Source organism: Poecilia reticulata, linkage group LG9 (genome assembly GCF_000633615.1).
Source record: "Poecilia reticulata strain Guanapo linkage group LG9, Guppy_female_1.0+MT, whole genome shotgun sequence".
In the NCBI taxonomy this organism is placed as follows: Eukaryota; Metazoa; Chordata; class Actinopteri; order Cyprinodontiformes; family Poeciliidae; genus Poecilia; species Poecilia reticulata.
In genome coordinates this window covers 5518715-5536340 of record NC_024339.1, presented here as the reverse complement: position 1 = coordinate 5536340, position 17626 = coordinate 5518715, and the positions used below count along the sequence as shown (strand labels likewise).

The 17626-nt window shown below is 38.7% G+C and overlaps 1 long non-coding RNA gene across 1 annotated transcript in view; it reads right to left on the bottom strand.

The window, feature by feature from the left end:
- Positions 1-11535: 11535 nt before the first annotated feature.
- LOC103469749 (uncharacterized) overlaps positions 11536-17626 on the bottom strand; it is a 51131-nt gene continuing 45040 nt past the window's right edge. Inside the window, exons 3-4 of the long non-coding RNA XR_001776923.1 lie at positions 11743-11819; positions 11536-11573 (exon numbers count right to left, since the gene is read on the bottom strand). This is a non-coding gene — a long non-coding RNA (uncharacterized LOC103469749). The remainder of the gene's footprint in view (positions 11574-11742; positions 11820-17626) is intronic.

The window sequence follows — 17626 nt, the reverse complement described above, 5'->3', positions numbered from 1 at the left end:
GGAGGGACATTTCAGTAATCTAAAACTAATAGAAACATTTTTAGCAACCTACTTGAATACTGTATGCGGACTGTTGGATGTAAAATTCATGAGCAGAAAATATTGTGCTAATATCAGTATTGAACCAAAGAAAGCAAGGCAGTGGCAAGCCTTTAAAATTGTGATGCTTTTTATGGGTCAAATAGACTCAAAAAATTGTAACAGCAGCTGCGTGAGGGGGGAGGAGGGGCAATCAAATTTTTTGTCAGGGGGCCCAAGATTCCTGGCAGCACCCCTGGTAGTTATCAGCAAAATGAGTAATTTAAATAAAATTCCTAAATTTGGCAAATATCAGCTGCTAGCACATCAAGTGACATTGTGCTTAGAAAACTTTAGTTTCCCAACCTGCATTTTAATTCTTTTTTTATATTTCCAATTTGCTCAACGAAAATTTCTTAGGTAATTTTTTTTTGCAAATAATTTGGAGCCACAATCCACAGAAAAATCAGAAAATAGGCGAATTCATGAATGCTGAACTTCGAATAGGTAGTGGAGTTCTTCCTCAACCAAAAGATGGATTATAAATGTTAATGATTGAAATCAATCAAGTTCATTTGCATAACACGTTTCAGCAGCAAGGCAGCAAAAACACAAAAATACAAAGTCGCCAATTGAGAAACCAGCACTCAACATCACATCACATCAATACTCATCTAATTTGTTGATCAATGTTCCAGTGATTATGGGTCGAAAGCAACTGTAAACAGATTGACTTTTAGCTTTGATTGAAAGGAACTCAGTGTTTCGGCTGTTTTGCAGTTTTCTGGAAGTTTGAAATGATTTCTGTGGTTGTAAATCTTACAAAAGCATTTTGAATTGCCTTGTTGCTGAAAATGTGCTATATAAATAAAATTATCTTACCTTACAAATAGAAATACAATTTCTTGCTAATGTTGCTATCCAGAAGCATTAGGCTCAATGGTTCAATGAGATTGTGTCTTTTAGTTATATAGATCAGTGGTTCCCAACCCCCGGTCCACGGACCGGTACCAGTCCGTGGACCAATTGGTACCGGGCCACGCAAGAAATAATTTCCATTTTATGTATTATTTGAGTCTGGAGGATCTTTTATTTTGAAAATCCTTTAACCGGATTCTCTCGGTTATTTTGCGCGCCAACATTGAGCCCACAAGCAGCAAAATTAGTAAGAAACAGATCAGATGTCTTTGGAAAGTTTCTTTGCGAAGGGGAAAAGGCCCAGAGAAGAGACGGGAGAATGGATTTATCCCGGACCGGTAGGTGAGTCCCACATTACAAACATAACATAACATGCGGTGACCGGCTGCTAATGAGGCAATGAAGCTTCAAGCTGCTTCGCCATGTAGAGACCAAGCAGGCTGTGCATATAAGCAACACTTCAGGTGTCATTGTCTCTCATCACTCCCAGATGGGACCGTCTCGTTGCAGAGAAACAAGCTCAGGGCTCCCGTTACTCAGTATTGTGAGGTAAAATGTTTGTTTTTGTGGCGCATCTGTATCTTATTTTGAAAGGATATGTAAACATTACCATAGCAACCAGAGTCCGAGCGTTTGAGCAGTGTTCGAGAAGAGATGAGTAGAGCTTGTGAGTCTCAAGTCTGGTTTAGACGGCAAGATTTAAGAATTGTCGGCCGATTCTCCAAACCTCTATGACCACAGAGCTGATAAAAGTACAACAGGTTCGATCGGTTCGTGTGTCCAAGGCAGGAGCAACACAACCGATTCCAGTCACAAACATCCCGATTCCAGAGGATAATCCAGTAAAACCTCCAACATAGCGGGAATTTAGAATAACCAAACACGGGTGACGATGTAGAATCAACAGTGATAGTTTGTGGACTCATTTTAAGAGATAAAGACGTAATAGTTTGTGGACTCATTTTAAGAGATAAAGACGTAACAAAAAGAAAAGGCGGTGGATGAAAGACGACGGGAGCAGCTGCTCTATTTGCTGCACTATGATTTGGAGGTGAATATGTTTTTTCATAGTTAACATTTTTAACTGAATAAACATAATAAACATATATAATAATGACCTTTACATATAATAATAAACATTTCCACATATCATCTCCGATATCCACCGGACTCTGTTGCGTAATATGTCAGCTGTTTGGGATTCCCCTCTGTTCTTACGTCACAGCGCTTTCTGATTGCTGTAACGTTCAACAGGTTGTATTCTTGTTCCCAGTCAGGGGAAACCCCGCAGGCTGCGATAAAAGGGCCAAGACAACCCAAATTGGGTATATTCATACCCCCCTTCCCCCGCCCCGGGCCGCAGCAAAATGTCCAAGTCTTGACCGGTCCGCGGTAATAAAAAGGTTGGGGACCACTGATATAGATAGTAAGGTCTGGGGGGGGGGGAATGCAACTTGGTATCTCATACAGACAACAGCAGCAATTGAAATGCTTTTAAATAATTATTGCGGACTATAACTGCACTATATCTGTGCTTAAAAGAAAGAGAAATTGGACTGATGAGTGAAATTCTGACCCGAGGGAGGAAAAAAAAACAGGTACCATGAATTCTGCAGTGGTGGCACAGACATGGTATTAGCTATATATGGTTTTTTTTCCCCCATCCTAAATGGATGGAGAGTATTTTCAATAGACTGCATCTTCAAAGGAAATCATGTGTAAAGTGACAGTGCAGCACAAGATGTCCAAACCAGCTTGCAGGCATCACTGCATTTATGGGCAATTTAAAGTCCCCAGAGGAGGCGGCATGCATTCATTTTAGCGAGCAAAGTGAAAACTGCAACATTTGTAGAAATCCCACCGGATGGAGGAGAAGTCAGAAACTCTGCCGAGTGAAACACAACGGATCTGACCGCCGTGGCGCTCGCTGGCTCACACTCCTGAGCCAATGAGAATATTTGTTCATTTAGGAATTGCAAAAAAAACATTCGGAGAAACACTTTAGACACGATAAAAATAAAAATCAAATCAGACATGTTGCTATGTGATATCCCACTTTCTTTTATCCTTGTTTTTGCAAAGCGTCTAACGTTGTAGAGTTTTGCGCCGTTTTGATCTTTGAGTAGTTCCGTCTCGTTTGTCCGGCGTTATCTCCGCTGACGCTTCGCTTTGATGTTTTCTCTTTTGTCTCGTTTGGCTGCACCTCACTCATCTGTACCGACGCTCGACACGACGTAAACCTGCAATGAAACAGTTTTCAGACAAATTGGACATGTACTGTCCATGACACTACAACCTCCTCCTCGTTGTTGATTCTGAACCCCAAACCTGCAAATGCAGCTCAAATAAAAGCAGGTTTTCTGTTCAGCTGACAAAAAGTTCCTATGTAACCAATTAAAAAATATAGTAGGCCTGTCACAATAAATCATGATACATTTTTATTGTTTTTTCCTTTCTCTCTCTTTTTGCCAAAAACTGAATGATAAAAGTTTTCAGTCTGGTGTTTTGGTCTCAACTGTCCCTTTTTGGAAAGATACTTTTGTTTGCAAAGACTTCATAATTCATAATTATTTATTTAATTTTAGATATATTTATGTCTTTCAGTTTCAGTGTTCATATGTTCATTAGAATTTAAAGTTTATCAGTCTTTATTATGCCATTATTACTTGTAAATGGTCCCTAAACAATATTATCGCAATAAGTGCTGAAACTATTTATCGTCCAGCAAACTTTGTTATTGTGACAGGCCTAATAATGTGGATGGTTTTATTTGTTCTATTCCCTAAAAGTACATTGAGATGTTGAGAATAAGCTTCCTGGTGTGTTTAATAACCTTAATGCAATACAAAAACAATCTTAATAAATCACCTAAATGACTGATGAGCGAGACGAGAGGCAGGTTTATGCCAGCTTTTCCTGGAAGTGCGGCCCATGTGAGCGCGTCTCCAGGCCGGGGATAAAGTATCGAGGATTTGTTCAGCTGTTGGCTCCGACTCAAGACAGATTAACGAAAGAAGCAGCAGGGACCAAGATGTCCTGGTTCTATTTACCGATATAACTACAAACACAAACTGAAACAAAATATCCATGAAAAGTATCCGGTATGAAGCATTATTTCTACAAAAAAAAATCCTGATTTGTTGTTACCTGTCTTTGTTTTATGGATGGTAATTTAAGGATAGCCTCTAGTGTTTTATGGGATTTCGACCTGCTCTCTTAAAGTCAGGGTGGTTTATTAGATTTCCTTCTATGTAGCCATCTTAAAACATAACTTTTAGACACCATAAATATAGACACAGTAAACACATCTCAAGTAGCTATCTGAAGTGCTTTTTCATTTGGTTCTTATACACATAAAAAAAAAAAAAACTTCAGGAGATTTCTGCCTCACTACTGCAGGAAAACATCAAATTTAAAAACAAACTCAGGTCTTGACTTTGGCTAGGCCATTTTAACACACAAATATGCTTTGATCTAATCCACATGTGTCAAACTCAAGGCCCAGGACCTAAATCTGGACCGCCGGAGCTTTTAATGTGGTCTTCCAAATTACATCAATAAGTCCCTCCAGTTTTTCAAATGCATAAAATTCACACAAAATCAATAGATCCCCACATGTTTCTGATATTACTGCAAAAAATTAAAATACCGTAAAAATTCCTTACAAAGATTTCTAAATTAGCACAACAAAATCTGTGACTTTGATTGCAAAAAGAAAAAATAAAACACAAAACAATCAAAATCCTGGAGGGACCAATCAGTGTGAAAAGATGCTCAACATGATTTAATTTGAAGAAACACTGATTGACTGCTGAAACAAACAGGTGATTATTTATATTTTAACAGTCTAATGGGTTTTATCAACACATTCTGGGACAGCTGGCCCTTTAAGAACATTCAGACTTTTGATATGACCCGAAATGAACCTGAGTTAAGCCACTGCATTTGAGCTCTGTCTGTTTTCTTAAGGATGTTGGAGTTCACAAATAGAGAAACTCTTTTGCTTGTAAGAGTTTTTTAGTGACATACTGCTGCATCTGAAGTACACATAATAATTTATGGGAGGTCCTTCCTGCCCTCAGCTGTTAGATTCTATGACCATCTCAATGTGGGACAAAAAAATAGATATTTCGCAGTATTATTCGTACTGAAAATAAAATACAACTTAGTAAATAGTTTCCATAACAGATGTGTGCAAAACTTTGGCGATAAACCGCTAGTCAAGGAAAACCCAATTTTGCGATTGTGGTGTCTCCATTAAATAAGAAACACAATTAAAACCACACAGAAATAAGTTTGTTCACGCAATAAGTCATTAAAAAAAACATAACGCCATCATCCTCCAAACACTTTCTGTCGTCTTCTTCGTCTTTTTCTGTAGGAGTGACATCCAGTCGTCGATCAAGTGAAGCGAAAAAAAGTGTCTCCATAGCAGTTTTGCGAAACACACTAATTTGCAATCAACTGAAAAAGCACCTCATCTTAGCGAAAATCATTTTAATCAAAAAACCTGAGATTTTCTTTATTTCCCAAAATTCCGTGTTCCCTATAACCAAATTTGTTTTCTGATTTCCAATTCGTGCCATTATATGGTCACTGGAAACACAGCTGTTTACTGTTTTACATTTTAACATTGACTATTTTATTAAAGAACATCAGACACTACACTTTATTTGTGAAAATCGTTGAAAACTATGCATCGTTTATCTTCAGTTTCATAATCGTGCTGTACTTCATGCTTGTGTGTCCCACACAAACCCACTGAAGCGTGTAGTTGTGACATAAAATGTGAAAAAAATTCAAGTTGCACATTCCCAACAGCATCTGAATTAAAAAATTAATTTAAAAAATGGTAATACTTTATTTGAAGGAGGGTGAATAAGATTGTCATGACACTGTCATAAACATGACATGAAGTCTTTATGAATGTTTATGATTGTTGTCATAAAGCGACTTTTGATCAATTCTGACACTTTTAATACAAAGTTGACATTATTCAAAATGTCTTTATGACAACTTGACATTAACCAAGAAATCATTACTGATATAAATATGTTATAAAAGTATTACTGATTGCACTTTAAAAATTAGGTAACTTTATATTATTAAAGGTAAAGTTTAAACAGTAATGATTTCTTGGTTAATGTCACATTGTCATAGCAAAGACATTTTGAATAATGTCAACTTTGTATTAAAAGTGTCAGAATTTACTGAATGACGCTTTATGACAACAGTCATAAATATTCATGAAGGCTTATTCATGTTCATGACATGTGTTATGTCATGTTTATGACAGTGTCATGTCGGTCTTATTCACCCCCTTCAAATAAAGTGTTACCAAAAAAATGTACCCAGTGTTGACTTGACTTCCCCTTTAGACATGGATCCAGAATCAACCGAATCACCTGAGCTAAAAAGAAAAAAGAAAAGAAAATGAAGACCTGACCCGTTATCTGTTCTACTCAGGCCTGCCCCACATTACTCCATCAGCCAGCAGATCACCCCTGTCGCCTTATGTTGTCATCTTCTTGCTGTCGGCTTGTGACAGAAAAGCCCTTTAAAGCAAACACGGCGGAGCGCATCATCTCTCATTTTGTCGGCGTGTTGCTGCCATGGCAGCGGCTTGTGGGGGGCAAGCGTGGAGTCAGGGGGACTGGGCACGTGCTCTGTTGCTTTCTAGGAGATTAATCATCTGTATCACACAGTACTTCTCAACCCACTCCTCCACCTCACTTCAAGGCGATGATTCACAGAGTCATTAAAGGAAAAACACGAACCGAAAAGAAAAGAGAGGAGGGGAGAGAAAGGGGGGAAAAAAAGGGATTTTCATCATGAGCCACGTTGAGAAATAAGTTTAAAACGCAAAATGACATTGTGACATTTATTCTTGGTGCACTTTCATTATCATTCGCCATTTCATGCTCCACTAACTTTTGTATTTTCTACTTGGAAGTATCCGTGTAAGACTTTGAAATAGTGAATATATAAACAACCCGTTTTAATCGAACAGAAGTCTTGCGTACTCCTCCACGTAAGACTGGAAATTTAGTCTAATTAAACTGATTTTATACCAACAAATCCTGGTCATTTGAATGTAGTTCTGCACTTGAACTTATGCGCTCAGAGTAGCATATTTCAGGAATGTTTTACTTGCCTGTCCAATCCAGCGCCAGGGGTGTCAAACTCCAGTCCTCAAGGGCCGCTGTCCTGCAGTGTTTAGATGTGCCACAGGTACAAAACACTGGAATGAAATGACTTAATTACATCCTCTTTGTGTAGATATGTTCTCCAGAGCCTTGCTAATGACCTAATTATTCTTTTCAGGTGTGGTGCAGCAGAGGCACATCTAAAAGTTGCAGGACACCGGCCCTCAAGGACTGGAGTTTGACACCCCTGGCCTATAGCTTCAACCAATAGCCACAGCAGTTGTTTTTTTTTGGGGGGGGGGGGTTTCTCGAAAGCTGGAGTAAGGTGTGTGCTTGTTCAGAGTTTTATCCCAAATGGGGATTTAAAGAAATGGAGACTTTGATAATATGGTGGTTTATAAGTTTCCAAACAAATTTAAAATTCATATAAAACTATTTGGAAACCTTGTTGGAGACTGGGCTCTGACATTTCAACCCAAAGCACATAAAGTAACAACGGAAAGCTTTAAGCTCAAAACTTTTGTTTTTGGTGCATTTCAGTGATTACATGACAGTGCCACATACAGGCCCGGCATAGTAACTGCAACATTTTAGGTATTTGCCATGTTTTCCAGGCCCATAGGGCCGTTTTGTAGCACAATCAAGTAACTATGTATCTGTCTCAAATATGACTTGAAAGAAAGATGATTTTATAATATAACGCCTTAAAATTGGGCCTCGGTCTCTTTAAAAACTTCTGTTCTTTCTGAAGCTCCGCCTTCAGAAAGTCATCACGACATGGCTCCTCTTTTAACCCTTTAACAAAGACTTCACTGAAAAGTAGCTCCTATAATGAACTCAGCTGATGCACTTTTCCACCAGGTGTTTGCTAATTGCTGCTGGCTAGTCTGAAGGAGCTGAGTGGATGGAGACATGGGGGTGGGCTCCTCTGTGAGGCGAAAGCTCAGAAACTGCAGCTTTGAGGAGGAGCTACGTCCTCAACGGCGGAGCTAGGTCCGCCCACGGCTGACTGGTTGCCACGGGAGACTAAAGGATCCCTCAAACATGTATGAGAGAATCAAGGTTGTCCAGATTAAAGCAAGTCTTTGTGTTTGAAGCTCATGATAGTTTACACTTGCATCACGAGAAAATGTTACATGTTGACACCAACTGGATAGAAAAGAAATGTAACATTTAAACGCAGCTGGGCTTCTAGAGAACTATTTAACGCTAAATTAACTGCAGACGTATGAATATTTTTTAAATGAGCTGCTAGATTGCAATAATTTCAAAAATGTTTTTATATCTTCATCCAAGATGAGTTTTTGCTGTGTTTTTTTTTCTTTTTGACTATGTAAGTGCCTGACTGTCGGTAAAACAAACCCTTCATGGAACACGTACAAAAAAAGAAAAAAAAATCGGAACCGTCTCTTTAAGAATAAAGATAAATTTCCCAGTGATGGTTGAATCTCTGCCAACGCACCTCGTTTAGACAGCGTAATAAATCACAAAAGAACAAGTAATGCTGCTGCCTCTTAAGATCCAAGAGGTCAGAGCAAAACCGCTACTTCAATTTCTTTGCACTCGGTGTGTGATCGGCTGCTGGCTGAAGTCCGTCAAAAGTCCAAGTGAGACAGACCACCAGCGTGTGGGACAAGGGAGACCAAAATGGATAATTTAGTCCTTATGCATTTATATTAGTATAAATCCGGAGTTCTTGTCTCTGAAATATGACTGGAAACATTCTTCTACTGGTGCACACAAAACCTCTACAAACGCCACATGTAACTATTTAATTACATGACGTGTGATCGTCTGGTAAAAAGGTCTGATTGATAACGTGGGAAAGGGTTGAAACATGTTCATGCATAATGCACAGCCTGTGCATCACTGGGAAATCCCCTCCACGTCAGCCGTCATCCTGCTGGTTTCCTCCTAATGGTTGGTGAAATCCAAGAAGTGCTTGTTTCCTCCTGGGCTAAATATAGGGCAGGCCCAACAGCTCACTAATTTGTCTGTTTAGAGTGGCACCGTGACTTAACTTAGTGACACGAGGCAAAAGAAAAAAAGAGAAAATAAAAGAAATGCGGCGCCGGCGTTCATGAAGCAGAGTTTTAGAGTCGAGCTTCTACTGTTGTTTTTTGTTGCTTTCTTACTCGATGAGCGACTTATTTGTTCTCTGTTGCCGTTTAACGACATTTAGTTGACTGTAGAATGTAATAATTTAATAAGGTTAATTTAATTCTATTTATTTGTTGTTGTGTTTGTTTATTTTGGATATTTAAATTGTCTTCCGGTTCCAATGTTAAATGCTCGTTGGAATTGAAAAGTTATATATTGAGACCTGTTTTATATTATTTAAAACAGGTCTCAATATATAACTACATTATTAATAATATAACTACATTATTGTTTATCACAATAACTTTTGGGACAATCCAACATCCAGCAAATTTTGTTATTGTGACAGAAGTAGCTGAGACCCCAATCTTTACCTTATTAAATTGTTTATCGCTTACCTCTTTAAACCAATGGGTAGCGCATAATTAGCACCGTTTTTTGTTTTTTCACAGATTATCTGTCTCATACTAGGACATAGTGACAGTTTTAACAATTATGTGAAAAAACATCTTCGTAAAAGTGACCTACTGCAGCTTTATTTGGCAGCTAAACACAGTAGAAGGGTCTGAATAAAACGTATGCTTATTGACAAAATCTTCAAAAAACATCTTTCACTTTTCTTCCATTCTACATTTGTGGACTTTTACTTGTTGATCTCACATTAAACCTCATTAAGACACAACGTAATTTGAGGCTGTGATTAGTTTTGCAAGTCTTGTGTTTCTCTCATATGACAGTAACTATTATTGAGTTATTGCTGCTGCAGTAAATGCATCCAGTCTAATTATTCGTGTTCCTTCTTTTTATCTTAAGTTTGTGTGTTCTGTATCTTTGTGTCCTTTGCTATAGTTTTCAGACTGCTCTCTTATCAAACCCAGCTATGGGTCTTCTGCCTAATTGGTATTTTTTCCCCCAGATTCCCCACAAACAACAAACAACAAACCCAATAATCACATTCATAACTTACTGTATTAATGCTATTAAAACCGACACACACTTACAACAAGTACGTGCACAACACGCTCGAGGGCACACAGAAATTCTTATTGATTTATCATCAAGGCATGTTTTATCTCACTACCTCAAGCGCAGCAGAAGTGCATGCTGGGGGTTTCCTTTGCATAGTTACAGCAGCAGCAGCAGCAGGAAGCGCTATAAATCCTGCCATCCTCTCTGGGAAACCAACTTTTCTTGCTGTACGGCGCTACGTTAAGCTAGCTCGAGCCTTTAATGTGATAACTTTGTCCAGGCCAATTGATGTTGAGTGCGTAATCATGCGAATAAGCATCAGCACAATGGGGATCAATAAGAGGAGGGGTAGGGGGGAAAAAAGTCATTTTCAGCATCATAAAGATTCCAGAGCAGCTACTCTGCAAACATATTGATTTGTTGAGCAGATAGTTGGTAAAAGAGAGGAGACTACTGCCGGCATGGAGAAACCGTGAGAATCTCCTCGTCAGCGTGAGCGCACAAGTGATTTATTGTTTGGCATTATTTACCGCCAGAGCTGGTGCCGTGTGGCGGAGCAGCTCTCGCTGACATGTACCGACTCTCACTTACACACCTCTGCAAGGACACGCCGCCGCCGTGTTCGTCTTATAAACAGCTTGTCACTGTCACGTTTTATTAGTCGCTCTGCAATTTTTCTTGTGAGACTGCAGCTTTGCTGTGTCACTTTGTCCAAGGTTATGCTCAGTTCTCACTGTTAGCCAGACGTTTGTAAACCAGAACAGACAGAGAAGCGCGTCCCATCACGTTACGGATGGTCCGTCCGTCTGTCCGTCCATCCATCCATCCAGTTTCCATAACCCATCTTGATTGGTTGTGGTTGGAGCTGCTTTCGTTTCGATTACGGTTAACCCAAAACAACCCAAAACTGATTTACACGCCTAGCAACCAACATGAACCTGACTTGAATCTGAAGAAGCCCTCCAACCTCAATGACTTAATAAATGTGAAACGTTAAAATACCATCGGAAATGTGCAAAGAGCTTGTCATCAATTAAATATAAGAATACGTAGAATAGTTGTTGTCATACTATAACCCTGTGCTTAACTGTAAACCACTGCTCATCAGTTCATTGCAGGTAAGTAATTTTATTAACTATCAATCAAATTTGTTTGTGTAGCACATTTCAGCAACACAGCAGTTCAAAGTATTTTACGTCATGAAAACATAAAAAAACATCAACAATTCATCAGATAGTCAACAGTTGTGAAAACCAAGAATAGACATTACATTGCGTCATTATTATGGTTCAAATGCAACTCTAAACAGGTGGAGGGTTTACTTACTTAAAGGACTACTGTGTTTTGGCTGTTTTGTAGTTTTCTGGAAGATTTGTGGTGCATAGAACCTGAATAGAAGCTTCTCCATGTTTGGTTCTGGTTCTGGGGATGCAGAGCAGAACAAGAACAAGAACCTGAGAGGTCTGGAAGGTTGATAGAAGAGCAGCAGATCTTTAATGTATTTTGGTTCTAAGCTGTTCAGTGTTTTACAAACTAACAGCAGTATTTTAAAGTCTATTCTCCGAGCTACAGGAAGGCAGTGTAGGGGGACCTTAGAACTGGTGTGATGTTCTCCATCTTCCTGGTTTTAGTCAGAACTCCAGCTGCATCATTTTGGATCAACTGCAGCTGGAAGATATTTTAGGCAGACCTGTGAAGACACTGTTGCAGTAATCAATGCGACTAAAGAAACACATGGATGAGTTTCTCTAGATCAGTGGTCCCCAAACTTTTTCCTGTGAGGGCCACATAACTTTTGCCTTCTCTGGTGGGGGGCCGGAGTCAGTTTGTAACAGAAAAAGTGTTACACTTTTATCACCTGCGCTACCGGAAATTGTTGACAGGGTGGGGGGGGGTTTGAAAGTTGAAACTGTTCAGCGGGATGGGGGAGGCGTTTCTTGATTGATTTTTACCCAGAAAGCACATGGGCAAAAACCGTTAGTGAAACGGTCACTGGGGCTGACTAGAATGCGGCGTTCATAACAAACACGTGTGTTCATCTGCTCTACCGCTAGCAAACAACCGTACTGATTAAATAACATAAAAGTCAAGCAGTTCCCTAAAACTCCAACAGATGGCAGCAATCCGCCATGCAAAACAAAACACCCACAGTTTACAGGACACACTTCCTGCTAAAGAGCCCCCTGGTGGTTCAAGAAAAATCCACATATAAACCGGAAAATACAATCTGAATGCTCTCTGGTATTGTTCGGAGGGCCGGACCAAATGTGGCGGCGGGCCGGATCCGGCCCGCGGGCCGTAGTTTGGGGACCACTGCTCTAGATCTTCCTGAGACATTAGTCCCTTCAATCTTGGAAATGTTCTTCAGGTGATAGAGGGCCGACATTGTGACTGTCTTTATGTGTCTCTGAAGGTTCAAGTCTGAGTTCATCACTACATCCACATTTCAGGTCTTATCATTAGTTTCTGGCTGTAATAACTGAAACTGTGCGCTGACTCTAGAACTACGACAATAAAACTGGAGCATTTCTGAAGAAACCTAAAAAAGTGAAACTGCTTATCTTACACTACTTTCTACTTAACAGGAATTGTACAGTTGGTGAATTTTGCAGAAAAGTTTTTTGTTTTTTGGGGGTGTTTTGTCAGTGGTATTAACTATCATAACCCTAACTATCAACTATCATAAAACAGACAATGAACACAAAAGTAACAATCTATTTTATACTTCATGGCAGTTCGTTACCAGAAAAAAACGCTCACTTATAAACAGCAAATTGATAACAAGCAATATTATTGTTTAAAAAAAAAACTATTTTGAAATACTGCTTATCTGCTGATACACAAGAAATTTATGGTTGGTAAATTTAGCAAAAGTAAAAATCAGATTAAAAAAACCTGATATTTACTTTGTGGCACTTGGTTACCAGAAAACACCGTCATCTCTTAGCAACAGATTAACAACAAATGTTATTTTTCAAAAAACATAACATTTATTCTGCTCTTTTGAAATACTACATATCTTATACTACTTAACAAGAATTGTGCAGTTGTTGAATTTTGCAAAAGTAAAAATCAGATTAAAAAAAATCAGATTGCAATTTTGCAGAAAAGTGAAAAAAACCAAAACAAAAACATTTTTTTCTGCTATTGGCGGTATGGTAGACAGAGGTGTGCCGAAAGATCGGTCATTGATCATAATCGGCCAATTTTCGTGAAAAAGTGCATGATCGGTGATCGGCGATCATTGGCTCTTGTTGCCAATAAAGATCACCTGCATCTCATTTCGCAGCCTGCCTGTGCAGCTGGTCTCATCTTTCCTTCACACTGTGCAAACACGCAGCAACAAATCCTAAGCGATGTGGAACTATAACGCACTGAGTGAATCGGGAAGTTTGCGTGTTGAGACGGAAAATTGAAGCACGTCAAAATGCATCAACACAACGAAGCCAATACGACATAAAAACAATGGCATACTTGACGGAGTTTGGCTACATCGAGGCTCACTGCAGTAAAAAGACATATGGAGGATCAAATAGCAGGTAAAGCAGCGCAGAGCTACAAACACTCACCCGGATTAGCATGACGGTCAGAAAGCTAAACAAATAACCCGCAAAATTATTTAAGTCTTCGAGCTGCGATGTAAGACGCTGGTTGAACCGCCGCTGTTGAACCGCCGCTACGCGCTACAGGTAGTAATATTTCACAGACGGAGCGCCGCTTCTGCTCCACCTGGTAGTGACTCTCACACCGAACCTCTGTTTAAAGCTGCAGTATCCAACATATGTATTAAAACTTTCGCTGTCCTAACATGAGACATATAATCTCTAAAAAAAATAATCGATCTCCTCCCTGTTCTAAATTACTCCGCTCAGTCAGAAACAGCCAATCAGAACTAGCAGTAGTCAGCTAGCCGCCATGCTATCAGGAAGTTTTCATTCAGTAACTCAGGATTGTTTATTGTAATGGATCCTGTATTTGCCTTTGAATGTTAAGTTTAATACTTGAATTTTTTTGGCAATGTTGAGAGGTTTTATTTTGGCTCTTTGCATTATTTAGCCTCTTCAGAGCCTTCATATGTCATCAGTCTGTTAAAAATAGTATTACAATTTGCAGAATGCCTGTTTTGTTTAGTTTTCTTCTTGGAAAAAGTTATTAAAAACAAGTTTTTGTCTAAATTAAGGTGAATTCATGATTCCTTTTTCCACATAATGTAACCGGTAGTGTTTATGATAAAAAATCAAATGATTTGATTCAGACGACCCTTTTATACATTTTGGTTCTTATCTTTGTTTGGAATAGCTCAGTCCCCCCTCCCACGCAAAGCAAGGCAAGTTGTAGAGCATGATTCATACACAGATTGATTAAATATTAATAAAGTGCTTTACAAGGAAAATTAAGGAACAGCAACAAGAGAATCACATTAAAAATACAAAGTACATCAGAAGCAAAATAACTCTGAGTGAAATATTGCACATAAATATGACTTAATGGAATTACTTGCATTTCCTAAGGTAGACTATGAATAGATTAGAATCAAATGCTGTTATTAATAACTAAAAAACTTAAATATATTCCAATAGCATAAGGATCCATTTAGTTCCCCAAAATGTCTGAAATGAAACAACCAAAAGTACAAAGACACAAAATTAAGACTTAATTAACTAATGAAATACAGGCACTTCTAAAGTGGGTCACAAGGTGGCGGTAAACAATACAGTCAATATTCAGACGAGAAGTATTTCAAGAAATGGGATATTGCTCAAATAAAGCACAAACCTTTGTATATGAAGGCTTACGTCACCAGAAAAAGTCAAATACCAAGAACAGCTGGACAGTTCTTTAGCAAGAATTCGCTTTGATTAGAAGAATGTTAACAGTTTAATAAAATTTGGTTTCTTCAACATTTTACTGCAGCCATACAAATTCCTCCTATTTTCAAAAAACGTCATTTTTCACTTCCATGATGAAGCACTGGGACAGACTTTTGGTCTTGACAGGATTTAACAGCAAGAAAAAAAAAACATTGGAAGAAAACAATATGACACCTGATGTTTTCTCAAATATCCATTATGTTTACCAGCATAACAAAGCTGCTTACTGTCATAATGATCTGCTGGGAAAAAGAAGCCAAATTTAGACAAGCTAAGCAAAAGCAGCAGGTTGGTTCAGTTAAAGAAGCCTCTAGTGGGGTCTGATAACGGTCTAAAGAACGCTTCACCGGAGGAGAACGTTGGAAAACGAGGAGTGTTGCTCACAGGAAAATGGTCTGTTCCGCAAATTTGGTTTGAGCTGATAACTGATCTAGAAACGGAGCAAAATCTCGATCCTAATTGTAGAAGCTGTAACTTTCCACCACGACTCAAAAGATCGACATACTTTTACAAGAATGTGTGGGCATTTCTTCAGAACAAAGCAGATATTTATGTTTGCCTGAATGAAAACAAAGAATATGGATGAAGTACAAGAATTATAAAAAAAAACAAAAACATTTTTTTAAAAATTGACAGATTTTTAATCTGTTTTTAAAATTTAGGATCCCGGTAAGGCATCAGCGACATTCTTATCCATGTCCACTATCCATCTAACATTCACTCTCAAAGTTTAAATTAGTCTTTATATTTTGTTTCAGGATCAATCGGCCTGTATTAAGTAACTACAGCACAATCAAGTAACTACCTTCAGATTTATAAAAAAAAAAAAAAAAAAGCTACATACCTCAAATATGACTTAAAACAAAAAAAAATGACTATAATTTATTGTAGCTCTTTCTGAAACTCTGCCTTCAGAAAGTCATCACACCAGCGGTCTTCTATTAACCATTTAACTGTGTTTTTACCAATGTTGCAATGAGAAGCAGCTCGCAGTTCCACCTGGCGTTTGCCAATTCCTGCTGGCTAGTCTGAAGGAGCTGAGAGGGAGGGCGGGATTAAAAGATTTCTCAAACATGCATGAAAGAATCAAGGCAACACTCCAGGTGCGTTTTTGATGAGGGAATGACATTATAAGATGACGTCAAGCTCAAAAACGTCCATTTTACGTAACACCGCCCCTTTAAGAGTGATTTTACGCCTCAACACCATCGTTGTTCATGAGTAAAGAGACGCCGTGGAGGTGTAGGAAGAAAATCATTTTTCTTAGTGTTATAATGTAATCTCTTTACAAAGAAATGGCCTTTGAATTCTGCCGGCCATCCCCCGCTGATTTACAATTTCTTCTCGGCTGTGCACACGTTTTATTTCGGGACGCTGTTTTTTTTTTTTTTTTTTTTAAGATCGCGTCAACCGAGCGCAAGAGAAAAGCTGACGGCCGACGATAAATGGTCCTCTCTCGATGGGGGGGGCATCAAAGTGATGTTCCTTCACCCGCGCGCAGAATCATGTTGCTCCTTCTGCACTTTACTCAGCAACAAACCATCTCAGTTTGACCTTGTCTGCAACGTTTAATGGCTTTAAAAGCAGGCAGAGCTTTAGCCTTTTTTTCTTTTTCTTCTTGCAAAGGCCTATTCACCGTTAACACACAAACACACAGAGAAAGAGACACGAGCAGCAACAAATTCTCACTGCTTGTGTACCACCTAATAACCTTTGTGTTTGGCATATTTGCTCCTCTCTCCAGGACTCTCGACAGACCCGGAGACTTGCTGACCTCTGACCTTTTAGCACACGTCTTACAGTGAAACAGCTCCTGCTTTTAAGCGCTACGTGTAAACTCTTGACAAAATGTGCAAACAAATCCATTCTGCTAAACAAAAACGTCATTAACAAGTCCCCAAAGTGATTGGAGCAAAAAAGACTGTCACTAATTAACAACGTGCTCTGCAGTCAGAAGCTCAACTCAACAAAAGGTGGAGCGGCTGAATTCAATAAACGTCGTTTATTAGTTAAAAGGGTACACGAGCAATTTTGGCAATTAAAATGATGGCAATCTATTTTTGGGCGCCACATAAAGCCTTCTTGTTTTGAACAGTCTTCCTTATTGAAATAATGGATGGCGCCATTGTTTTCAAAATGCTCAGCATCACTTAGTTCAATTTATCTCGGTTTGTTTACCCAGCACCAAACAACGACAAACGTCACCTCCAGTTTACGTCTATTTATATAAAGTTAAGTTTAGATTAATGTAGAATCAATCCGTTTCGTTCCCAAACAGTGCAGATTCAGATCAATTTCTCTTCAAGTACAGTAGAGTCGGAGTTCAAACTTGTTGAACGGATTCAACAAGTTTGAACTCTGACCTTAAAAATCTAAACTGAATCAATTAAATGTTAAAACTGCAGGTGAAAACATAAATTGGCAATTAACCAAGTGCACAATTACCTTTCAAGAACTTTCAACAAGTTAAACAGAAAACTCAGAGCTCACTACTGATCCATACTCTAATCCATTTTTAAATTACTAGATATTTTACTTATAAACCCTGAAAGGTTATATATATTTTTTAATTTAGATCAATTGTAAAACAATAATGTTTTCATC